General features: G+C 43.1%; 1 protein-coding gene across 2 annotated transcripts in view; it reads right to left on the bottom strand.

Annotated features, from left to right (window-relative positions):
• The window catches only part of npas2 (neuronal PAS domain protein 2), a 51,778-nt gene extending 24,833 nt beyond the window's left edge, over positions 1 to 26,945 (bottom strand). For both annotated transcript variants that reach the window (XM_034153235.1, XM_034153255.1), the window contains exon 1: positions 26,727 to 26,945. The gene's annotated coding sequence lies outside the window, so the exon portion shown is untranslated. The remainder of the gene's footprint in view (positions 1 to 26,726) is intronic.
• Positions 26,946 to 27,078: the final 133 nt, after the last annotated feature.

Below are 27,078 nucleotides of genomic sequence, written 5' to 3'. Positions count from 1 at the left end.
AATTATATACACATAAAGGCAATTTTTCTGCACAATGATTACTTTTACTTTTGATACTATAATACCTTTGTACTTGTACCAAAGTAAGACTCTAAATGCAGGACTTCAACTTGTAATTAAGTATTTTGACAGTAATGCATTGATAATTTACTCAAGTAAAGCATCTGAATACTTCTTCCACTGTTGTGTGTGTGAGTACGCATTTGTGTGTGCATGCATGCGTGTGTGCAGTGGCGGTTCTAGAACATTTTACATGGGGTGGCAAAGGGGGGGCAAGAGGTCATGCCAGGGTGGCATGGGAGGGCGTACAGTACGTGGTATTTTATACTGTATAACCTTTTTATTGTTAAATCATGCCCTAACACAAGTGTTCTTAATGCACAAGAGAAACAAGGTGTTCAGACAAACAAACTCAAATATAGTATAAAACAGCAGAAAATACTCATGATACCCTAATTCTGCTTACTGTAAGTACAGTAAAAGTACTTAGTTATAATTAAGTACACAAATGACATCACCCATCTCTTAAGAGAGCTAAAGGTGACCTGTGCAGCAGCACATTTCAATAAATATTTGTCAATACTAACGCAGCGTCCACACGGCGGCGTGCGTTGAAGCTTGCCGGCGGGCGTGTCTGAAGCTCGACCAACAACCAATCACATGAATCTCCCGCCCCGGACACACAAGCATGCGGTTTGATTGGCTAGAGCTTGTACTGGCATATGATTTGATTGGCTGACGCTTCCGTCGAAGCTTCAAAAGTTGAACATTGCTCAACTTTTGAAGCGAGCAACGCGAGCAAAGCGAAGCGACGCTCCCACAATGCAGTTCGGCAAAGCGTGACGTCACCCCATTCAAAGTGAATGGGCAGAAACGTTGAAGCTTCAACGCACGCCGCCGTGTGGACGGGCCGTAACTCCCCAAGCTTCAGACACGCCCACCGCCAAGCGTCAACGCACGCCGCCGTGTGTAAGCTCCGTAATGGAATATGTATGCAAGGAGAATAAAAACATACCATGTGGTCCAGCTGGAGTTTCATCTGCCTCATGATCACTGCCTCTGTCCCTCTTTCTGACACTTCATCTTTATTCCTCACATAAAAATGTTCTTCTTCTTCACTAATGTCTTCATCTCCTACTGGCTTTCTCCTCCTCCTGGTCTCTTCAGTGTACTCTCTTTTCCTCTTTCTGTTCGTCCTGATCACTTCTCAGATATGTCTTTTTTCTTGTTGACTCACTCCAGCTACTCTGGCCTGCAAGAGTCTACTTGTGAAAAGCACTGGTACAAATGCTTGTATAACCTTACACGTTAGGCAGTGGCGTAACTATCGACGGTGCAGCCGGTGCAATGCACCGGCGCCCAGAGCCGGCCAGGGGCCCATGCAAAAAATAAAAAGTTTTTAAATTTTTTTTTTTTTTTTTTCTTCTTTTACATTTTTTTTTTTGGGGCCCCAATGGCATTGACCGGTTCACTCAGTCTTCAAAGTAACCAAGCAACCTAAATTAATTTGTAATTTGTCTCTCCAATGACCTTGCTCCCTTTCATGACATGTGATACCTTGCGTGACGAGCGAACCGTTTAATCAACCTGTACTGTACTGTAGCTAGCAGCAGCAAGTTCGGTAGCATTATAAAAAATGTAATAGCTTGCATTTATAATGTACAGCAAACCAAAGCACAAGAGCAGCGCTCAAAAGAGAAAGGACAAGAGAGAACAAGGAGATGTAACAGCTAAACTGACAAAATTAGACAATTTTTTTTGTCATACATCGTCCTCGAAATCGAGCGCTAACGTTAGCAATGTTGACGTACAGCGGCAGCCGGAGGCTAACGATAGCTCACCACCATCATTGCCATCTAATCCACAAGTGAAGCTGTATCCGTGGCTGTACAACCTTCTTCTCCAGCCAGCCAGGAGGAGAGGCTGGATTTGGCTGTGCCCGGCGGTGGTCCAACAGTTCCCCCAAGGGCCCCAACCGATAGGGGACTCTATGGCGCTATTGAGACCAAGATCAAAAGCTATATTATAGCAACCGGTCTATGTAGGCCTACCGGCCCATTCCCCAGAGACAAACATCAAGGAAACAGGTTTAATCCTCTTCTTAGTTCGCTGTGCCGTTGTCAGGCTGTGGTGGTCTGAGGCCAGGGCAGGCTGTTGTTGATAGCCTATACATGTGGCGCTTCTGAGTGGTTGTGTATGTCCGTGCGTGTGTGAGCGCATCAGCGTGCGCTTATGTTTGGGGCGATGGGGGGGGGGGGACCCCAAAACAATATTTGCACCGGGGCCAATCACAACCACTGACGTTAGGGCCATGTAGCTAATAAGTAGCATATATAATAAATATAAAATCAGAAAGTATTTATCAAACGCACACAGGCAGCTGTGTTTAGAACCAGTTTGACGGTAAAGGATGTATTGTAGTGCCGAGAGAAGGGAGACGGAGGCGGTGTATCGGAGGTGCAAATCTCTCTTTATTGGGGAGCAGAAACTGACATGCTATCGGGTCGAAGCCGCAGAAGAGAAGAGAAAGTGAAAGAGGAGGACACACAGCAGGTACCCCGGAGGTACCGTCAACATATGTCAATAAACAATACCCCCAACCTGTAGTTCCCGGATTGAATTATGTAACCCCAGTGTATGAATCAGTGATCACTACAGTATCCTGGTTTCATTTATCAGCCTCATTGCTGTGATGTGTGAGAGTAATTTACGTGGATTTAATAGTAGCCTACCGCATAGTTGAGCAAATAAAAGTGATCGATCTCCCAGCTAGCGCTTTCTGTGTAGTAGGCTATTTTGTAACGTAACGCCCCAAACAGCGCCCGCCTTTTAAACGCTCCAAGGGGAAGCTGATCCACCCTCAAGTGCTGGGACAGCTCGGTCTCTCTGCAGCTGCGTGAGCCGCGGTCTGTGAACGCCGCTCCGCAGTTTTAGGGCCGTAGCTGCGTTTTTAACGGGCCTAAGATGATATTTAAAATGATTCACTTTTAATTAATGTACTGCTTGTTTTGTTGCGTGAGAAGCTTGTCGACATAGTGTAGGTTTGTTTCTACAAGTACAGTTTTAGGGACACAAAAGTTAGGGGGGCAGCTGGGGGGGCAAGGCTCTACAGTGTGGGGGGCAGCTGCCCCCCCGTAGATCCGCCCTGTGTGTGTGTGCACGGTCTTAACCTATAAACCACTTGACCGTGGAAGCTTGACAAGAAGCCTTTAATCTATTAGGTTCACAATTATCAAGTAAGAACAGCCCGGTGTGAACTTGTAGATGTAAGGGGCTGACTTTTGAGAAATGTAAGATACATCCATTTAACTGTCCTGTCAGCCTACTGTCACTAATGGCGCATTTCCACTACAGTGCGGAGCGCGGTTTAAGCGTGCCGTGCCCGGACGGTTTTTGGTTGCGTTTCCACTAGGCGTAGTTCCGGCTAGCGGGTACTATTTCACAGTTTTTCTGGCTCTCCAAAATCGAGGTTCTTTCCGGGCCAACAACCGGGCTGAGTATGCTAAACTAGTGAGAGAATCGCTGGCAACTACAACAAAATGAACATATTTTTGTTACGATATCCGATAGGACCCAAACGCAGGACACGGCAGAGTGTTGGAAAAAGGTTTATTGTGAGGTGGAGGAGCGTGGAGAGTAATCCTGTAGGAATGAAGACTGGTGAGTGTGGAGAGTAATCCGGTTGGAATGATGACTGGTGGCGGCAGGTGATGGTAACAAGGCGGCTGGATAGTGATCCTGGAGCATAAGAGAAACAGATGAGAAAAGTATTCCGTGTACAGAGAAATAGTTTTAAATCGGCTAAGAAGGCTGAGAGTTACCACTGGGGATTAAACAACGATCTGGCGCTGACATGTTGTGGAGCCTCCGCTGATATACCATTAGTAAATGGCTGAATGGGAATCAGGTGTGTAACGCTGATTGCACCAGGTGGAGATTTGCAGCAGGTGGAGATTGAGCCGGGAGCCAGGAGTGACAGCCACCACGCCCACACAGACAGGGAAAGGGAACACACACTCACAAGGGAGGTGGCTGAAGAGTAGAGCCACCACAGTACCCCCCTCTTAAGGGACGCCTCCAGGCGGTCTACCAGGTCTACCAGGTCTACCAGGGTTATCCCGGTGGAAGTCCCGAACCAGGGACGCGCCCACGATGTTTCGCCGGGGAACCCAAGACCTCTCCTCTGGACCATAGCCCTCCCAATCCACAAAATATTGGAATCCCCTTCCACGGCGACGAACGTCCAACAATCGCCTGACGGTGTAGGTTGGGTGATCATTGATGATGCGGGGGGGGTGGGGGAACACTCACTGGAGGAGACAAGGGGCTGCTGGCAACAGGTTTTAACAGAGAAACATGAAATGTCGGATGAACCTTCATGTGTGGGGGAAGCTTGAGTTTTACTGCAGATGGGTTGATAACTGAGTCGATGAAGGGGCCGACATAACGTGGCGTGAGTTTCTTCGACTCTGTCTTGAGTGGGAGATCTTTGGAGGAAAGCCAAACACTCTGACCTGGTAAGTAGTTGGGAGCCGGGGTCCTGTGGCGGTCTGCGATGAGGCAGTTGCGGGCAGCGGAGCGGAGCAGGGCGGCTCGGGTATCCCTCCACACCTTATGACAGCGACGAAGGTGGGTCTGAACGGAAGGAACAGCAACCTCCTCTTCCTGGGATGGAAACAGGGGTGGTTGGAAACCCATGGCACAATGAAAGGGTGAAATACCTGTGGCTGCATTTGGCAGGGAGTTGTGGGCATATTCGATCCATGGCAGATGTGGGCACCATGACGAAGGGTTCCTGAAAGCCACACAGCGAAGAGCCGCCCCCAGATCCTGGTTGGCCCGTTCCGTTTGCCCGTTCGTCTGAGGATGATATCCAGATGACAGGCTCACTGATGCTCCCAGAGCCTGACAGAAGGCTTTCCAAACGTGGGAAATGAACTGGGGACCCCGGTCAGAGACGATGTCGGTGGGAATCCCATGGAGTCGAACAACATGATTGACCAGAAGATCTGCAGTCTCTCGGGCTGTGGGAAGCTTGGGAAGAGCAACAAAGTGTACCATCTTGGAAAATCTGTCCACAATAGTTAGGATGATGGTATTTCCTTGTGACAGTGGAAGTCCAGTGACAAAATCCAAGGCCACATGCGACCAAGGACGCCTAGGTACCGGCAGCGGCCGAAGCAGGCCAGAGGGAGATTGGTGGGAGGACTTGGCGCGGGCACATACTGTACAGGCAGCAACAAAGGCCCTGGTGTCTTGAGCCATGGAAGGCCACCAGAACCGTTGTTTTAGAATAAACAGTGTGCGATGGACACCAGGATGACAGGAGAGACGGGAGGCGTGTGCCCACTGCAGGACCTTGGAGCGAACAGGGGTAGGCACAAAAAGACTATTAGCTGGGCAGTTACCTGGGTTAGGTTGCGCCCGCTGAGCCTCCTTAACCAATGACTCAATCTCCCAGGTAACAGCCGCCACCACGCAGGAGGCAGGCAGGATAGTGTCTGGATTGACAGCTGGTCCTTCGGAAGCGAACTGGCGAGAGAGAGCGTCCGGCTTGAGGTTCCGTGACCCTGGACGGTAGGTAAGGGTGAATGAGAAGCGGCCGAAATACAGGGCCCATCGAGCCTGACGAGAGTTAAGGCGCTTGGCAGATTGGATGTACGCCAAGTTTTTGTGGTCTGTCCATACAATAAAAGGGAGCTCGGCTCCCTCCAGCCAGTGCCTCCACTCCTCTAGGGCAAGTTTGACAGCCAGCAGCTCTCTGTTACCCACGTCATAGTTCTTCTCAGCTGGAGTGAGGCGGCGAGAGAAAAATGCACATGGATGTAATTTTTGGTCTCGTTCCGAGCGCTGGGAAAGAACTGCCCCTACCCCGGTGTTGGAGGCATCGACCTCCACCACAAACTGGCGAGAGGAATCAGGGTGGATGAGCACAGGGGCAGTGGTGAAAAGTCTCTTTAGCTCCGAGAAGGCTGCATCGCACTCTGGAGTCCAGAAAAAACCAGTTGTAGGGGAAGTGAGTCTGGTTAAAGGGCCCGCCACTCTGCTGTAGTCTCTGATGAAGCGCCGATAAAAATTGGCGAAACCAAGAAACTGTTGAAGCAGTTTAACTGAGGTTGGTTTGGGCCACCCCGCCACCGCTTGGATCTTCTCAGGGTCGGTCCTAATCTTTCCTTCCTCAACGATGTAGCCCAGGAATGAGACTGTGTTGACATGGAATTCGCATTTCTCCGCCTTCACAAAGAGTCTGTTTTCAAGGAGTCTCTGCAGCACCTGCCTGACATGGATAATGTGCTCCTCCTTGTTACGGGAGAAAATGAGAATGTCATCCAAGTAGACAAAGACTGACCGGTTGAGGAGGTCACGGAGTACATCGTTCACCATTGACTGAAAAACTGCTGGGGCATTCGTCAGTCCAAAAGGCATCACCAGATACTCAAAGTGACCGAGTGGTGTGTTAAAGGCAGTCTTCCACTCGTCCCCTTCACGGATTCTGACGAGGTGGTAGGCATTGCGGAGGTCCAGTTTGGAAAAGATGGTGGCTTCCTGGAGGGGTTCAAAGGCGGAGTTAATGAGGGGTAATGGATATTTGTTTTTTATAGTGATGGCATTGAGACCCCTGTAATCAATGCAGGGCCGCAGTGAGCGGTCCTTCTTGGACACGAAGAAGAACCCAGCACCGACCGGGGAGGAGGATGGGCGGATGACACCAGCAGCCAGGGAGTCATGGATGTAACTCTCCATGGATTTTCTCTCAGGGCGAGACAGGTTGAACAGACGTGAGGAAGGCAGAGGGGCCCCGGGAAGGAGGTCAATGGGACAGTCGTAGGGTCGATGAGGAGGAAGAGAAAGAGCTCGCTGTTTACTGAACACCTCTCCTAGGCTATGATATTCCATGGGGACAGATAACAGGTCAGGCGGCTCGATCTTGGGTGGTGGAGCGGCGGCCTCTGCTGGCGGTAGGGCAGACTGCAGGCATGAGGATAAACAAAAACAACTCCAACTAATGATTTTGCCAGTTATCCAATCAATCTGGGGGTTGTGTGTTCTTAACCAGGGATGACCCAACACTATGGGAGCATGAGGTGAGGAAATAAGGTGAAACTGAATAAACTCACGATGGTTTCCAGACAGAATGAGGTTTACTGGCTTGGTGCGGTGAGTGACTTGGGCCAGGAATTGTCCATTAAGAGCATTGGCATTAAGAGGTGAATCCAACACTTCGCAGGGAATTCCTGCCTGAGCTGCGATGTCAATGTCCAAAAAATTCTCGTCTGCCCCCGAGTCCACTAAGGCGAGCAGGGGTAGTGACTGTTGGTTGCAGCAAAGAACGGCTTCTAGCTGCGTTCTGGGTCGGGGGTTGAGAGAGGAGGAAGGGCTCGCCAGAATCCCCACAGCTACTGACGAGCCTGACCTTTTGGCAGATTAGGACAGGAGGAAACTAGATGACTGGTTTGGCTGCAATAAACACATTCCCCAGCCCGGATCCTTCTAGCCCGCTCAGATGGTGAGAGGTGGGCCCTTCCCACTTGCATGGGCTCATCTTCGGGGGGTGAAACCGAGAAAGGAGTCGGAAAGGATCTGGAGATTGGGGCAGTGGCAGTGCCAATTCGGGGATCAAGTGAGGAGTAGCTGGGATTGGGGTGACGGCTATTCCTATCCCTGCGTCTCTCTCTGAGGCGATTATCAATCTTGATAGCTGTGGCAATTAAATTATCCAAGCTAACTGGATCATCCCTAGCAGCTAGCTCGTCTTTAATTGCTTCGTTCAGCCCTTGAAGAAAAACATCTTGCAATGACTCGTTATTCCAGCCTGAGTCAGCAGCAACTGTTCTAAACTCAACTGAAAATTCGGCTACACTACGGGAGCCCTGCCGGAGAGAAAGAAGGCGCCTAGAAGCGTCCCTCCCCCGTACCGGGTGATCAAAAACTTTTTTCATTTCGGAAATGAAAGTATCAAATGATGAGCAAATGTGTGGCTGGCTCTCCCTAACGGCTGTAGCCCAATCTAGAGCACTCCCCCTCAACAGACTCATTACATATGCTACCCTAGCCCCATCTGTGTGATAAGTACTAGGCTGCTGCTCAAAGACTAACGAACACTGGAACAAAAAGGCTCTACAAATACCCAAATCTCCAGCGTATCGCTCCGGTGTAGGAATAACAGCCTCTCGTAGCTGATGGAGAGGTGCGGCAGGAGCGGGGGGAGGAGCTGTCGGCTGTGCAGCGGGCTGCGGGGGAGAAAACTGGGAGGTGAGCAGTTCCACTTGTGTGCCGATCCTTTGCACGTTAGTGGAGAGGTTCCGGAGAGTCTCCACAACCTCACGGAGAACCACGTCGTGATGCCCCACGAGAGCACCTTGATTGGCCAGGGCTTGGCTGAGTTCGTCCGCAGTCTTGGACTGGTGGCCTGTGTCCGCTGAGTCCATACTGGCCAGATCGTTCTGTTACGATATCCGATAGGACCCAAACGCAGGACACGGCAGAGTGTTGGAAAAAGGTTTATTGTGAGGTGGAGGAGCGTGGAGAGTAATCCTGTAGGAATGAAGACTGGTGAGTGTGGAGAGTAATCCGGTTGGAATGATGACTGGTGGCGGCAGGTGATGGTAACAAGGCGGCTGGATAGTGATCCTGGAGCATAAGAGAAACAGATGAGAAAAGTATTCCGTGTACAGAGAAATAGTTTTAAATCGGCTAAGAAGGCTGAGAGTTACCACTGGGGATTAAACAACGATCTGGCGCTGACATGTTGTGGAGCCTCCGCTGATATACCATTAGTAAATGGCTGAATGGGAATCAGGTGTGTAACGCTGATTGCACCAGGTGGAGATTTGCAGCAGGTGGAGATTGAGCCGGGAGCCAGGAGTGACAGCCACCACGCCCACACAGACAGGGAAAGGGAACACACACTCACAAGGGAGGTGGCTGAAGAGTAGAGCCACCACAATTTTACCGTGATTTAATTGTAATTTAATTGTTTCAAAATGATGCCGAAGTAACAACATACTGATATTTACTGATAGTAAAAACCATGAATTAATGCTTTGACAAGTCTGCAGACAAGACGGCAGGCGAAAAACCTTTTAAAATGCGTGTTTTCTGAATGGAGATTGGCTAAGCTAACTTTGTATATGCTCCGTCCACACTCACAACAACGGCCTATAAAGACATAAATAAACCAGCGACTGTATTCGCCATGACACAGACAGTCTGTGGTTTGTACTTTTGTCTAGTTTCTGAACAGATATGAGGAGCTGTGAGCTCTGAGGGCTAACGGCTGATGTTGGTTTTGTGTTTCGCAAACATTAAGTTTGAATGATTTAGTGAGCTGGTGTTATTTTTTTCAAACCACACACCGAATGTTGGCTATTTCAGCGCCACGCACTGTCCACCTATTGATCCACTATCAGCGTCAGTGCACCCCGCTGCCTGATTGTGCCTGTGCTGTATGTCATTAATTCTCAACATGGATAAAAGTACAATAAGCATTCTTCAGGTGTAGGTAGATTCTCTATTCGGACATTATAGCCTATGTGCGACTGTCGCACATAGAAAAAAAAGAAAAAAATCTCAAAATATATTTTTATTTTTTATTCTCAAAATTACGGGCCAAACATTATTGCTGGCGGGCCAACAATGGCGCGCGAACGCCTGTTGCCGACCCATGATGTAGAGGAAGAGCTTTCAGAATGTGAGGATCACATTTCTGAGAATTCAGAGTCTGATAGTGACTTTGAAGAAGAGGATGAGATTGAGCATCAGCTAGTTACAAAAAAAAGACGAGCCACAGGACCAGCCGGTCAGTGGGCAAAAAAACAAGTAGCACTTTAATTCATTAATGTGATCCAACAAATGTAAAAGGGACAAATATTAACCATATGTGCTGTTTATATTGCTTGTAACTGAGATGAAGTAAACATCTGTTGAGTATTTTAACATAAAATAGTTTGATTGTGTTGAATTGAAGCCCAAAAAGGCAGCGGGTCCACCAGACCCACGAACACTGGCTGAGTAACAAAAATATGAACACCATACAAGGGTTGAGTACAATTTTGAGATACTTGTTCTTTACTTGAGTATTTCCATGTTATGCTACTTTGTACTTCTACTCCACTACAATTCAGGGGTAAATCGTGTACTTTTACTCCACTACATTTATTTAATACCTTTAGTTACTTTACAGATTTGGATTAATTATGTGAAATATAATCAACTCTTAAATAAGACTTTAGTTACACCTGGAGTAAATTCACAAGCTACCCTGCAGTATACAAAGTCATTAAAACTAGCTGCACCTTTACCAGCTTGGATAAACACATGAATGCATCGATAATTATAATCAAAATATAATATGTATTATTCTGAAATGGGCCAATTTGCATAATAAGAAACTTTTTAATCTGATGTTCAAAGAATCTTTTGAGGATGTTTATTATTTCAAATAATGTTCCTATAAGGTTTAAGGTTAACTAAGACATAACGTTTTAACTGCAACATTCAGATGATGTTTTGAGGATGTTATTGAGGCCTGAGATGACAGAAACGTTCTTTTAATGTGATATGTGATATTAATGTGATATGTTAACAAAGGTGGAACGTTTTGCCTGCAACATTATAAGGATGTTTTTTGGACGTTGTTGAGGTAACACAGTGCAGATGTTCTTTTATGAAACATTCCCTTACATGATAACAAAAGAAGAACATTTTCAAAGCAACATTCGGATAATGTTTTCAGGAGGTTATTCTTTTTTTATAAAACGTTCCTGTAATGGCAAATATAAACACGCGGTCATGGTCAACGTCAGATTTATTTGTAGAGCGCTTTAAAAAACAAACTTGTTGCATTTGTTTGAAAAGGATGTTTTAAAAAAATCTGATATCACCACATTTTCCTTTTGAAAAAAACAAACAAGCACGTAATTCATGATAAGCTGTAAGCAGATATTGCATGTTTGCGGTGGCATGTGTGAGTTCCCAGCTAGACATTTTTGGTTCTAAAAACATTCTGAGAATATTACAATTCATTGTTCTAGGAATGTTTCCAGCTGGAAGTTTTAGTTTGGTTCCCAGAACGTTCTTCTGAAAGGTAGGATAACGTTCTTTAAAAACATTCTGGAAATGTTTGGTGATAACCTTCTTAAGATGTTTTTGATAACATTGTTAGAACATTATGCCCTACTGTTCTTAAAACGTTTTCAGCGGGATGTTTTATTTTGGTTCCCAGAATGTTCTTCTGAAAGGTAGGATAACGTTCTCTAAAAACATTCTTAACATTTTTGGTGATAACTTTCTTAAGATGTATGAGCACATTGAGACATTACATGTTACTTGTTAGATGCTTTTATCCAAAGTGTCTTACATACTCAATACTGTGGGCAATCCCCACAGGAGCAATTTGGGGTGAAGTGTCTTGCCCAGGGACACAACGACATGCTGACTGCAGTGGGGTTTGAAACTGTGCTCCCCTGATCCGAACACCAACGCTCTATCCACTGCGCCACACGCCTCCTGAAGAGACAATGAACAGGACGTATAAAAACACATTTGCATGCCAATATTCACTCACATGCACTTATAATCACACTAAGGTATGTAGGCCCACAGTATTCATAATATCATATGTGTAAAATATCAGAAAATATAATCACACTTTTTTTCTGACTATAAAGGTTGTGTCTCATATGCAGGTTCTAACTGTTAGATAAGCTATCTGGCCGTGTGTGGTTTGTGAGGGCTGCGTATAAACAGTGTCTGCTGTTTATGCATATTGGATACAAATCGTTATTGCACCCTTTAGATTTGAGACCGACAGACATATAGAGGAACGGACCGACTGTCACTGCCCGTCCCTGAAACCCCTGTTAGTGTTTGTACAGTATGTGTTTGTTTCTACGGTGTGTCTCTCTCTCTCTCCCCCCCCTGCCTGCTGGTCTGCTCTACACGGCTGGGAGCAATCTCCAATCAACCCCACCCGCAACCTGCTCATCAGCCACACTATGCAAGCCTGCAGCCTGGACTCATTCCCTACCGGATTGTTGCCGTGAAAGGTTTGTTGCGTGCCGCTCCAGCAGATATTTTGACAACTTTGCCTGCTTTTGCCTCACACTCATTTTTGTGTCTCTCCCAGGAGGAATCCAAGGCCTGCCACACTCCCAAGACCAGCCAGGCCTCTCTACCCACCCTGGAACAACTGTTTCCCACTGCTGCCATAACCAACCTCCACTCCCAGCTCCCCTTTTCTAATAAACAGATGTTACGCTCACCAGCTGATTCCGAGTCATCCTTTTACATGTGTTAATAGCATAGACTGTATATATAAAGGTTAATAGTCAAATTCCAATAGTTAAGTAAACTATCAAAATCATCCTAGTGACCACAGTGGTCAGTCCACTTACCCAGGAATTTTGAGTTTAAATATTATAGGAATATTATGTATTTATGTTCTAATAATGTTAAAATATTTTAGTAAATTGTTACCACAGAACATTTGCATAATGTTTTAAAAGTAAAGGACGTTATCCTACTCTAAAATAATAACATTCTGGCAACATAAAAAAATCTAACTTGCAGCTGAAAACTTTTTAAGAACAGTAGGGCATAATGTTCTAACAATGTTATCAAAAACATTTTAAGAAGGTTATCACCAAACATTTTAAGAATGTTTTTAGAGAACGTTATATACCTTTCAGAAGAACATTCTGGGAACCAAACTAAAACTTCCCGCTGAAAACGTTTTAAGAATAGTAGGGCATAATGTTCTAACAATGTTATCAAAAACATTTTAAGAAGGTTATCACCAAACATTTTAAGAATGTTTTTAGAGAACGTTATATACCTTTCAGAAGAACATTCTGGGAACCAAACTAAAACTTCCCGCTGAAAACGTTTTAAGAATAGTAGGGCATAATGTTCTAACAATGTTATCAAAAACATTTTAAGAAGGTTATCACCAAACATTTTAAGAATGTTTTTAGAGAACGTTATCCTACCTTTCAGAAGAACATTCTGGGAACCAAAAGAAAACTTCCCGCTGAAAACATTCCTAGAACAATGAATGGTAACATTCTCAGAATGTTTTTAGAACCAAACATTTCTAGTTGGGATCCCTATCAGTGCCTTGAGCTAAATGCTAACGCTAGCATGGCAACATGCTCACAATGACAACCATAACATGTTAAGAAAGTATACTTTACTTTATCCATGTTCAGCGGCTTAGTGAATATTTATTAATTAGCAATAAACACAAAGTATAGAGGAGGTTTAGAGGTATGTCATTTGCTTTCAACAATTTGAGTCATAAACAGTGCAAGATAAGTCAGAGAAGCATCAACATTATTACAATTTAACCTAAGGTGTAGATGAATGGCTGTTGAAAACTTCAATCCATCCAATATTTTGGAGAGATTTCGCCCAAAACCACAAATGTGAACCTGTTCAGATTAGTGGTTCACAAAGGTCATGGTTAGGACCATGAATGTGTGTTCATGGAGATAATATAGTGGAACAAAGTGGTGACATTGCCATTCATAGAACGACGCCCGAAGCACTACTCAGAAGAACTGAGGGTGGGGGGGACATCAACGGTCCAAAGTCTGATTCAAAGCAAGAACATCACTGTTCATGCTATAACTCTTGTGAACGGATCCTGCAGGACACCAGCTGTCCATCTGTTTGTACATCACAATAATCAAAATAAAGGAATTGCTCAAAGACTTCTGAAAATAATTGTGTTCTTGTGACAGAGTCTTAGTGTTCGGTGTTAACAAATACAAAAAATACAATTTTGTAATTCTTTCTTTTTCTGCTGTCTTTCTTATATAATCTAACACCATCCTTTCAATTCAGCTAGAATGGAAGAGTTTTCTTATGATGGCTGGTCTTGTGATAAAGGCCAATTGTTATGTGAGCAGAGATAATAGAGCTCATGAGAATAATACTTTAGGAAACCTGCAAGTGCACGTTACCTATTAGACACATTATGCAAGTACTACTCCTGTTTAATAGCTTTTTACTTCAACAATAAATCTGTAGATATGTGATTCCAACATCAAAGTCAACTCAAATGGCTGCTTCTGCCATTATCGGACATTTTTGGATGATAAACCGCTCTAGACATCCATGGGCTTGATACAGCTTTATAGCAATGCTACATTTGCAGACTACTTTTGTAACTGGCCATGCTCAGGTAATGAGTCACACTTTTCCACAGTTGATTCAGACTGCAGCTGTTATAGAAGTCCCTGTTTCACTGATCTGGCTTATGATGTGGTATCAGCAGGATGCCATTTTAACCAGCTTGTGAGATATGGAGACAGCAGCACAACCAGGTGGCTGGTGTTTCATGCTCAGGAATCTTTCATCTTTGACATGACACGATATGGTTATGGCACCTAACAGTCAGTGCTACTTAACATACTGTAAGTAGCACATTTCCATTATTTCAACACTCCTCACTGTGGTTCCACAACAAATACAGTTTGAGGCATCTCTTGCAAACAGGCTATAGTCATGTTTCTATTTAATTTTCAAGAGAATTCTATAAAAATTATGTGAATTTGGTGCAGGTCAATTTAATAGTTTGGAGCCATTAAACTATAGCAACACATCATACGTTGGCGGTATAGGCTTCATTCAAGGGATAGAGGTTACAAACTGGAAAACAAGTCACTTTGTCCATCTAACCCATCTGCAAGGGAAGAATGAAGTGTCAGAAATGTGTTTGAATAGGAAAACGTTTTAATTGTTCTTTTATGTCTAGCTGCAATGTTTCACGACCGATCATAATGCACAAGCAAAACCACAATCAGCGGGAAAAAAGTGAATTAGTCGCGTAATAAAAAGTTGCTACGTCAGAACTCAAACTGTTCCATATCCAAAGAAGCGCAGCAACTGTTAAGATATCTGTAGACTGACAAAAAACAGTTAATCAAACAGGGTAGAAAAGTATTAATAATCCACGGCTGTGAATGTGTCGAAACTTTAAAGCATGATACAGTTTGGCCAGACCACACACAATGGGACCCCCCACTACATTGGCCACTTTCAATTCACAACATTGACCATTTAATGTGGAGCTCCCACTGTGTGTTCGCGTTGGTTGTCCCAGTTTCCATCATGTCTGACAGACATGAAAGTCAGGTGGACAGCAATTTCTTCTCAAATGAGGACATTTCTGCCAAACAGGAAGAATCAATGACACTTCAAAATAGAGTACGCCGTCAGTACGTCTCAACGTAAACCGTAAACAAAAGCATTCAATTAAATAATCTGTAATGATGGATGTAATACAATGATCTTCCAATAAATAAGACACAATAAAATAAAAAGAGAGAGCCTACAGAGTGATGGGTTAATGAGAGGTTACTTTAAAAGTCTAACCTTCAACACAGAGTAATCATGCAACATGATGTCAATAACCTGCACACTTGTGTTTACCAACCTGTCTCGTCTGTGATTGCTTTACACAAAAGTACATCAGAGGGATGGAAAAGGAAAAAGTGAGTGTTTTTCTAAAGGAGCTTTATATTTCATTACCAACATGAGCAATTTTAACACACATGAATCGTTTCTTAATAGTTATTGCGTCCTATATCAATTCTTGCAAGCATTCATAGCCCTCGGCATGCCATACAGGAAAATGCTCTTCAATGCTTTCTGAAGCTTCCTACTGTGACCCCTCGAGCACACTGTCCACATGACAAAACACTTTCTCTGGGTCAAAAGAGCAAATCTTAAGTGACATGTTTACAACTATACTGAATGGATGGACTGCCATATAATTATGTAGACTTTCATGTTCTTCTTTTAGGATAAATTGTACAAGTTATCAATACACAGTGAAATGTGCATCAGCTGTACTTTACATTTAGCACTTTTTAGCAAATATTAGCATATAAACACGTCAAACTAAAAGGGTTGCCAGAGAAAAAAATGTAAAACTGTATAATGTATTTATATTTTATTAATTTATTTTATATTACATTTGTATAAATAAATACAATTAAATAGGGGCTGCCGCTACTTTTATACAGTCTTATCTGAGAATGTTATGCTGGTATGCCAAAGTGCCGCCTCATGTGCATGGCTGAACACTCATAAATATCTCACCAAACAAAGATACGGTGATGTCTAAAGTGATGTCTTAAAAAACTAAAAACATTTTTTATGGAATATTGATTAAAGAAAGCTGCCACTTGTGAAGGCTGTTTTATTAAAATGATGTTCAAAAAACCTCCTAAAGTCTGTGTCATCAACCCAGTCAAATGTAGCTTACAAACATTATATATCAACATAAGGATGACAATGCCAGAGTGAACGTTGCTTTGCCAACCACCAACAAGTGTGAGCCATCCAAGACTCAGAAATATCTCCCACATTTGACTGCATTATTCACCATCCGCCTACATGGAGATTAGTTCTGCTCATTTATGTAGGTCATGCTATTGGATGATGAGATGGCATTTAGTGCTCATAAGCAGGCCTCGCTACATTATGAATGTTCATCGTTGGGCGCTTTACATCCTGTACCTTTCTCCACGCTGCTTGTCTTTACATTAGAGAAAACACTATTATGTGGATAATCACTCAAACACTAAGCCATATTGCCTCCAGCTACATCTGTGATACTGGTAATGATGATGCCATCGTGGCCCTCTGCCATGCACTGTCGTTAATCAAACTGTGGCAATGCTGTTCGCTCTGTGTTCCCATGGTAACAATGTGTGGTGTATACTTTCCCCCCCACCTCGGCGGCTACGTCCATCAAGCACCTGGTTTCCATTTTCTCCAGGTCAAGGAGATTTTTCATGAAAACCTCAGAAACATTGTTGTGATGACAATTTAATTTAAGTGGCAGGCAACCCTTTTCTCTGTATGCTCTGATTATCATTTCAACAACATGGTTTAATACTGGGCTAAAATGGGCTTCAGGGATGATCTCCTTCTGTAGCTTTTCATAAATAATACTTTGTTTTTCTTAATACATTTTATTTGATATAATGATGACTCAAATAACCTTAAAAATACAAGGAAGGAATAAGAACACAAACCAGGAAATCAGATCTGAAATCCGATGTATAGATCATCAGGTAAGATACTGAACTTAAAGGCAAAATCTTAAAATTGAAGTACTGACATTTCTGATAAATGCAGGTCTCCCTTGAAAAAGAGATCTATGATCTCAATGGGACCAATCTGGTTAAATAAAGGTTTGAAATTAAATTAAATTAAATTCTGAGCTCTCTCTTCTAACATAAATATAAAAGCATCAAATCAGAAGTACACTTAAGAAAAGCCCCTTGTTACCTTAAATGGTATCACCTTTCTATATTCTTCAGTATGCTCATTGTTGCCTGGTTCAACATTACATAATTTTCAGGTCAAAGACATTTTTGCAACTTTTAGTTCTGTATACAATGGAGCAGCAATTTAACTTGAGAGGTTATCCAACAGCAGAGCAGGGACACTGGACAAACAAATCACAGAAGGGACAATGTGGGACATTCAGGACCAAAACAGCATTTTTCTTCCATTGAGTACCCAATGGAAAATGGCACTGGTCAATAACGAAACAAATCATCATGCCCTTCCTCGCCAGTGCTTTCCCACAAGCGCTGTCCGTCTCTCCGCAGCCTCACACTAATCCTCCCCTGGGCCACAGCTGAACCCTCGCACTCACTGAGCTTCACCCGCTGGGCAATCCTGTCACAGTGCAGTTCAACACACCCGCACCTGCTGTGCACTCAGGAAAAAACACATGCTCTTTCCCCGTGCGCTTCATAACAGCACCTTTTACCAAATGCAAATAATGTGAAATGTGCTATATGGTGTCTAATAAAAATGTTTTGTGTACCAACCACACAGAATAATAAAAAGGTACAATTTCCATATTGGAATAGAGTGTATTTTTTGTGTGGGAATAATAAATCAAATTGTCAATATGTCTATTAGAAATTGCTTTTTCAATATTGGGTTAGTCATATATGTAAATCTGCAAGAAAAAGATGACATAATATTTGTTATCTATAAATATAACGTTTTTTTCCAATTCACTTAAATTTGAAGACTCCATTTTTTCAACTCTGATTTAAATTTGATGGGAATTATTTTAGACATTTTATATAAAAAATAATGTTAATGTGAAGTGATCATGTTTAGTCTATTGTGTAGCTTTCTTTGACTTATTCACGAGTGATCACGCATAAATATATGAATTTTGTCAATGATTTGGCTGCTTCTTTACCCAAAAGTGCCTTGTAATTCCACATTCACCACACAACACAACCTCACTGTGGGTGGCCCATTTTTTCAACGAGGCCCAGGCCTTTAAAACAACCATCTTTCCATACATCTACTCTGAAATGTCCTGATAATATCCTGTCAACAATTTAAAATAACCAAATAATATCAAACCTGTTATTATAAGCTGCTGCTCAGGAAAAGATGTCATTAACTAAGGCAGTGTGTGAGCAAATAAGTGGGTCACATTTCTAGAGCACCGGTTGAAGGGCAATGCAGCTCTTTCTTTGTACCTTCAGCTCAAGCTCAGTTCCTACTTTTTGGTTGTGATTAGATTTCGGAAGGCTGCTGATTTCTTAACAAAGAATCTATTTGAGCCAATAAGCAGAATAACATTATTATGACTTCATCAGCGAATGTTTTCAAACTGGAACCAGCCGCTCTCTCATGCACAGACTCTGCATTGAACTCGAACAGCCTTTCACAAGCAGTCCATGGAAAAAATGACCTTGTGCCTCCATTCTTATTAATTGCTATTTCATTTTCCTTGTTATGAAACGCTGCCGTCCATATTTCAAAATCTTTCTCCTGAAAGCAAACAAAACTCTTGTTAAATTCAGGTTTCTTGTAAGAGAAAAAAAGACTGCTTTTTGCTTCTTTGAGAAATCCAGTAAAGAGTATTGAATCACACTTTGACCAAATATCCATGCTGCCTGCTTTTAAAACCACAGAACACTAAAGAACCACACTATTGATACTTTTCACATTGTTAATAGCTGAAAATTAATTAATAATTTGAGGAGTAATTCACTTTTTTGTTGAATTATAGGACACAATATCAGCGATAGATGATTAAACTGAAATGATGAGTTGAAAACGTGAGAAACTGGGTTATATTAATAACATATTCATTTTGAATGATAAAAGCCTTGAATATTAGTCATCTGGTGGAAAAAGAATCACACTGACATTTGCTGAGTGTTGGCACACTTTGTTTTATGCTTCATGCCTGCCTAAAGTAGGAGAACACAGCTATTATGGATGCTTTAAAAGACCACATTCATTCAGGGTAACAGCTCATACCAATAGGAGAGCAGATTGGTGTCGTGAGTTTAAAAACTCATGAGTCGCTGTGATTGTGACTCATGATTCATTCGCCCTGCTGAAGTGTCCTTGAGCTAACCCTTAAATCACTTCCAGCTCCGCCAGAGACTCTGACCTCTGACCTCCCTGTGGATGGATGAAATGATTATTGCAAGCCAAGACAAATGAGAAAAGAGTTAGCTAGAGCACCCTGTGGTCTTGCTGCATCAATATCCACCACTGTGAGACTGCTTCTCTAGGTAAGAGCGTTCGGCAGCTTAGGACGCCAAAGCTAGCTTGTTCTTGTCTTATTTGTGGTTTGATGAACAGAAAATTCATCAAATTCAGTGTAAGCGCAGGTAATATATCAATATTGTCGTATGACACTAGATATCGTCTTAAATGTTCAATATGCTAATATTGTAAGTGCTGGTTTAACAATGCGTTACAGTAAAGTGAGGTACTTTTCTGAAATGACCAGGCTTTTCTATTATTTGACCTTACCCGCTTATAAAATAAATTCACATTACTGATGATTATTTATCAAAATTCTTTGATATTTTTTTCATATCGTCCAGCACTAATTCAGTGCAGAATTAAAAAAAAATGTTTCATGCAAAATGTAATTCAACAGCCAATTGTCCCCCCTTCATGTCCCATGAGGAACTCTCTGTAGAAATCAGGAGATATTAAATATTATACTGCAGTAGATTAGAGGGGAAGATCCAAGTTGTTATATCAGTGGTGTGTTAACTGCATGCAGTGTCACGAGCTTTGATCAGGTTTTGCCTCATGCCATCACAGATTGTAGATGACCTACTGACCATCGAAGGAATGAGGAAGCCAGTATGTGAGGGCTCTTTTTATTTCAGCATCAGATCTGACGTCCGACCGGGACTTCTGCTGTGTTATGTATTTTACTCCACAGTGCAGCCAACACCCTGAACTAAATAACTGAATCACATCTAGGTCACACACACACGGGCCAGGCCCACAAACAATATATTATGAAACCCTTTTCTTCTTAACTCAAGTGAAGCCGCACCCAAATCTTGAACGTGACCTTTTGTTGTGAAATATTTCGTTGTAAAAGCTCAAGTCATGTGAATCAGTTATATAAAGAGGAAAGGGTCTCCACAAAAGAAAAGAAAAACGAGTTTGCAGCAGAACATAGCACTCAATCACATGACATTTAGTGAAATTCATGTGGGATCTTCACTCCTCAAAAGTCAGCTGAATACATTTTGATTATTAGAGATAATAGTGTAGTACTGCAGCATCTTTCTTGCCACAAAAATAAGTTTAAGAGCCCTAAGAAGGGACCTTATTTTTTGCTAAATGTCTTTATCATGCCCCGGTGGTTCGGAGCCCGGAGCTACGGAGGACAATGACTGTGTGCTTTGGAGCAAAAGATCAGCGGCAGCAGCGAGGACGATGACGTCTTTAGCCTCAGTTATATAACTGGAGCTGAACATTTTGTCTGTCATAGTTACAAGGTTAGAGATGTTGACATGAATACCACTTATAGTCGAGAGTCATGCACTGAGACAGGCATCAGCCATTCACTTTTTTTTTTTACATGTACCTAAAGGAATGTGAGGCTTCAATCCAAAACCTTTTAGACATTCAGATTAGCTAAACATGCCTCTGGTATGTCAAGTATGGAATAACTTTAAAGGAGAGGTGTCATGCTTTTCCGGTTATTACCCGTCCCCTTGTGTGTTATGAAGGTTTTTATGCATGTAAACGGTGTGCAGAGTCAAAACCCTCAAAGTACACCCTATAGCGAGTAAAACTCTAACACAGAAAATACCTCCCCAAAACGCCTCGTTGGAGATACGTCATTGTCCATTTGATTCTTCCGGGACGGCATGATGTCAAGCCGTACCCGGAACGAAATGGACCAATCCGTGGAGCCGCTACGTTACGTCCGCGGAGCCGTTACGTTAAGCCCCCGCTGATTGGTCCAAATTGACCAATCCACGGACTTCCTCACACACACATCTGTGTGCAGGCAGGCAGCTCAGCTGATTTCTCCTCCTTGGCTGCAGGCTGATAACAGACAGTTGAGATCGCGGCGAAATTCTCTCTGCAGACCCATTCTCACAGCGTTTATCAACCTTTTTCTTACTCAATATCAAGCCACACTTATTGTTTTTACTTCGGCTGTGAGTTTGTGTGTGCTCAGGATGAGTTTGCCTGTGTTTCGCTATGTATCCTAAACAAGGAAACAACACCTCCACGGAGCTCAGCGCGATTCACAACGTCCCGACCAATCAGAGCACACTGTGCTCACAGGGAGGGTGGGGGCTGGAGCTTTGGGAGCTACAACGAGCCGTTAAAGGCATACCATGCGAGCATTCATCAACTGAGATATCTATAACCGTAGCCGCCCCCCTGGGGCGGGCCTACCTGAATGCGCGCGCAAGCCCATCGTATATAAGGTGCCTCGCCTCCTGACTGTCATCCTTTTCTCTTCAGCGAGCAAGGAAACAATTGAGCGCTAAGACGAGAAAAGACAACAGAAAGTTTGAATCATGGGGCCCTCCACATCGCCAGACTGGAGATCAGGGGGGCCGACCTCATGTCAAGAGGCGGGCCCCTGCCAGGCGAGTGGGTGCTTCACCCGGAGGTGGTGAAGCAGATCTGGGCCCAGTTCGGGAGAGCGGAGGTGGACCTGTTCGCAAGCCGGCGCAACAGCCACTGTACCCTGTGGTTTTCCATGGCTCGGCGGGACAATCCGCCCTTGGGGGTGGACGCGTTTGCACACGAGCCATGGCCTGGAGAGGGTGAGACAAGAGCGTCTGTCAGTCATCCTAGTGGCCCCAGATCGCCGCTTGGCGCCGTAGTTCGCAGAGGTGACACAGATGATGGTGGGCCAGGCCTGGGCGATTCCTCAGTTCTGGGGGGCGATGTCTCAAGAGGCAGGTGCAATAGGGGCGTTACCCACTCTGGGTCAACCTCTCCAGGCTTGGCTCCTGAGAGGGACAGGCTGAGACAGGGGGGACTGTCTGACAAGGTTATTCAGACTATCCAGGCAGCAAGAGCGGGATCCACCACAGCCTATTACAGGCCAAAGTGGTTGGCATTCCAGCGATGGTGTGAAGAGGGGAGTCTAGAGCCCCTATCGTATACGTTGGGCTCTATTCTGTCCTACTTACAGTTACTGGTGGACAGGGGGCTTGCTCATTCCACAATTAAAGTGTATGCAGCAGCCATCTCGTCTTGCCATGAGGGATTTGGCAGCAGGTCAGCCTTCAGTCAGCCGCTTATGTCGCGGTTTTTGCAGGGGGTCAGGAGGCAGCGCCCAGTAGTGCACGCCTCCGCCCCACAGTGGGACCTGCCGTTGGTGCTCGAGGCTCTGGTCACAGAACCATTTGAGCCTCTGGAGCTCTCCTCCCTGAAAGCACTGTCATGGAAGACAGCGTTGCTACTTGCCTTAACTTCGGCCAAGAGAGTGTTGGAGCTGACCGCTCTGTCGGTGCACCCAAGTTGCTTAGTGATCCGGGGTGACCGTAGCGGGGCGACACTCAGACCGAACCCCTCCTTTGTTCCCAAGAATCTAACGAGCTCGTTCAGGTCAAGGGCTATTCAGTTAGGGGGCTTTAATCTTCCACCCCATAGTGGGGCCAGGGAGGCTAAATTGCACCTCCTCTGCCCGGTGCGTGCGCTAGCATGCTATGTAGAGCGCACGGCTGCCACTAGGCGCACTGAACAACTGTGTGTGTGCTTTGGGGGCGGCGTGGCCGGTAAAGCTCTGTCCAAGAAACGCCTGGCAGGATGGCTCTGCGAGTGCATCTCACATGCCTACGGACAGGCGGGGAGAGCCTTCCCCACGGGGGTCCGTGCACACTCTACACGGGGTATGGCTGTGTCAACAGCCTTATTTAACGGAGTGAGTGTGGAGGACATATGTGCGGCGGCGTCTTGGTCGGGGCCCTGTCTGTCCTATGCTGCTCGCTGAAGAGAAGTGTAGGATGACAGTCAGGAGGCGAGGCCGCCTTATATGCGGTGGGCTTGCGCGCGCATTCAGGTAGGCCCGCCCCAGGGGCCCGGCTACGGTTATAGATATCTCAGTTGATGAATGCTTGCATAGTATGGTTGAGAGGTAGTACCCATAGAGTCCAGTAGAGGGCTCCGCCTGTGCTTATATAACTAGGGTTACAATACGTAACCCACCGTTTCACATTGAGGTACATGAAAGACACTTGAATATATATCTATAAAAATACTGGGATAAGCCACTATATCAATTTTGCTATTCCAAAAGGAACATACTGTTATAGCAAATTATAGAAAACAACAACACACCCATATAGGCTATACTGTATGTACCAAACAGCAAGCAAGTACAAAGGCATCCAAGGACAAGTAGTTTTCCTATAACATTGAATTAACCTTTGCACCATAATTTCAAAAGTTTGAAATAGTTTCATAAAAATAAAATCCAAGATTAATTTATCAGACTTCTTCTTGAGCTTCAGATAAAGCATTTAATTTGTATTTCTAAAAGAAAAATATACACTGACGTAAATGTGAGTATGTAAAATGTATGTATTAATACAATGTAAATGCTAAAAATAGGCTGCTCATACTATCACAGGTGTTTAAAGTAAGTAGGGCTTAGTAATTTGCAGCCTTTAACATAACTCAACCTGTTGTCATATCTGTCTTCATGTGTTTCAGATAAATCAACATGGGCTGAACATTCAACATTCATTCTGTGTGGAGCGCCACTCTGGCTCCTTAAAGAGACAGAGGGTGGAAATGGTCTCTTTGCCTTTGCACAGACTTATCCCATTTGTGCATGCCCAGTCACATTAAGCAGCTCGAGCAATATTCAGACTAGCGTTCAGTTTAAGCTTGCAGGACATGGCCCAGTAACCTACTTTCCCCACAACATGCTCCGTAACATCAGAGAGCAGGCTGTGTCATCAGTTAACTAACATTCACCACAGCAGAGATTCAGCATACACGACTTAAAACACTGTCACAGCACTGCTGACGCAAAGAAGCAGAATACCAAGCACAGTTATTTCTCAGAGAAGAAAATGCCCATAAGGCCTCTAGCTCATTTTAATCTTAAATGGTACAGTGCTGTTCACTAATATTGCTGGCATACTAACAGGCATTCAAGACAATGAAACGCGAAAAAGGGACAAAGAGGAAATGGAAGAGGAAAGCAAAAGGGAAGAAATTGTCATAGAGATAATGAAGCTAATTGTGAAAAAGATTTTCATAATTGTCAAATGCTAATGGATAATTAGTCACAATTACCACATAATAGATCATAATTGTTTTTAAAAAAATCTTTAAATGGTAAGTTAAATTATTTTGAGTCAAACTTGCAGCTCATATTATGAGTGAGCTTCACATAAATGTTATATACTAAACCTTGTTTATGAAACATAATCCGAATATAATGAAAATGTATATGATTGCCAGTTGCAAAAACATTAAACACTTTTTAATTCAAACAATGTTTACTTGTTTAGTTTTTTTAATGTAAAATCATTATTATTATTATAATATACATCCCAAAACATGAGCTTGGCTAAAGATAATAACTTAATCAACTCCAAATGGAAGAAACTAGTAAATGAAATGCATGGAATTGAGAAAACAACTATGAGAATTAGAAACAAAGTTCATATTTTTGATGAAATTATTAATATTAATAATGTATCCATTATTATGTTTTCATAATGTATCCATTATTATGTTTTTTTTTCTCAATTAATTGTATTATTATTTTATTTTTGTCCTGATTTGTCGATTGCTATGTAGGTAATTTATGTATCTATCTGTGTTTATTTGGTTATATGCTTTGTTAATAATTTCTTAAAATGCTCATAAAAATAAATAAATAAAAAAGGTATCTTATTTGATTGTTATTCTAGTACACTGGTGTTAGTATTACTTCTCATACACGTTATTTGTATTACTCATTTTCTATTGTCTTTGCAATTTACTTTTCTTTTTACATTCATTTATTTTACTTAATTTATCTTACTTTATTGAAATTCTATTGGGCACTGGTTTAGTATTACTTCTTTTAATCTTAATATGTATTCCTCTGTTGTTTATTTTTCATATGCAGTTTTATTTTTTCAGCAATCTCTGCCACAATATTTTTCATCATCTTATCTTATGAGGAGGGTATTATTTTCCAAAGTGAACAGATACAATGAGTGAGAGAGTAGTCAGTAGAAGGCAGCCAAAGTACAGGAAGGATAAAGATCATGATTGACTCTTGCCCTGTTTCCATAGTGGCAGGCGTGTGATATAGAATACACTATGTAATCTAGCTCTCAATGTTAGATCGGATTTAGTGATGGGAATAAAAAAAACGGCTGAAGGCAGAGGAAGACAGCATGAGTCACGAGGCTGGCCCAAATGTTTAGCAGCATGAGGTAAAAAGGGAGCATATGGAGCATACACCTCAGTTCAGCCAGTCATGGAACAGCCCATCCTGTCAGCACACATCCTCCTCATCACTATTCATGTATCATGCTAGGCCCAGCTCTGCACAGCATCCTCAGCGTGGGTATATGAAGACGCAGAACAATCTTTTGGACATCATTTGCACAATGGCTCCTTTCAACTACAAACATTAGCTTTGTTTTTGTCACATTATTATGTTGGTCGCTCAACAAAGTGACCCAGTTGCCATTGACTTGGATTTAAACAGGAATCCTGTGACATCAAACTCCTCCTTGGAGTCTTTCAATCTCATATTCCAGTCTTTTTGCTCTTCATACACGAAGATGCTACCCTTTCAGATGCATGATACTGCCATTTAGGCTTACATTTTATTCTCCAAAAGTCATGTGTGATAATTGTTCAGATGTAATAGTGTGCACCAAACCAAGAGCTGGTGTACAGGTAGCTAGTATGTCAACACATACAAATGTTCATTAGTCATAGACAGCATTACATTCACAGGATCCCTTCACACAGCACCAGATAATTAATACTACTTAAAATAACATTAATATTGAAAAATAATAATAGATAGTAGATAGATAGATATACTTTATTAATCCCAAATTGGGAAATTCTTTAATATATATAATTATAAAGCACTTTGGCTAAAACTTGGCTAAAACATGAGAAAACCTTCATTCTCCATTAATTAGCTTGTGTTAAACAAAAGGTAATATCTAGGTTACCAATGAAAAAATAAGTAGTTTTAAGTATTGTAAAGCAAATTCAGCTAAGTTAAGACTTGTAGAAAGTGACAGATACAAGCCTGTTTTCCCTTCACATACGTTAAGGAGTTTACTATCAGATATCAAGAAAATCAGATTTGTAATAAGCGTGGCAACTTTATAAGTATACACACCGACACTGTGCACCGGTTTGTTGTTAGCACGTATGACTTCCACACCAAGATGGTAACTTACCTTATTATGTGGGAAATAACAGTCAGCGAGTCCAAACGGAGATATGTGTGGAAACCATAGGAAACGGGTCTTTAACCGACTAAGAACCGCGACGTAATTTATCCCAAAAAGTTGCCCAGAGATCAAGTCCGACCGGTAATGGGGACACACAGAGATCCTGACCCCTCACTCTTTAAACTCTCAGCCGCGTTCACACCAAGTACTTTGAAACAGCGAGTCCTGTCCGCACACACAGATGAAGGCTGAATGGAGAGTTTCTCTGCAGCCGGAGTTGGACCACACTCAATCCCGCCCACTGGACTATATAGCCTACTAGTTATGTGATTGTGTCTGCATTTCTAGTGGTGGTGAT

Source organism: Trematomus bernacchii, unplaced genomic scaffold, assembly GCF_902827165.1.
Source record: "Trematomus bernacchii unplaced genomic scaffold, fTreBer1.1, whole genome shotgun sequence".
Lineage (NCBI taxonomy): Eukaryota > Metazoa > Chordata > Actinopteri > Perciformes > Nototheniidae > Trematomus > Trematomus bernacchii.
This window is presented reverse-complemented; position numbering and strand designations above follow the sequence as displayed.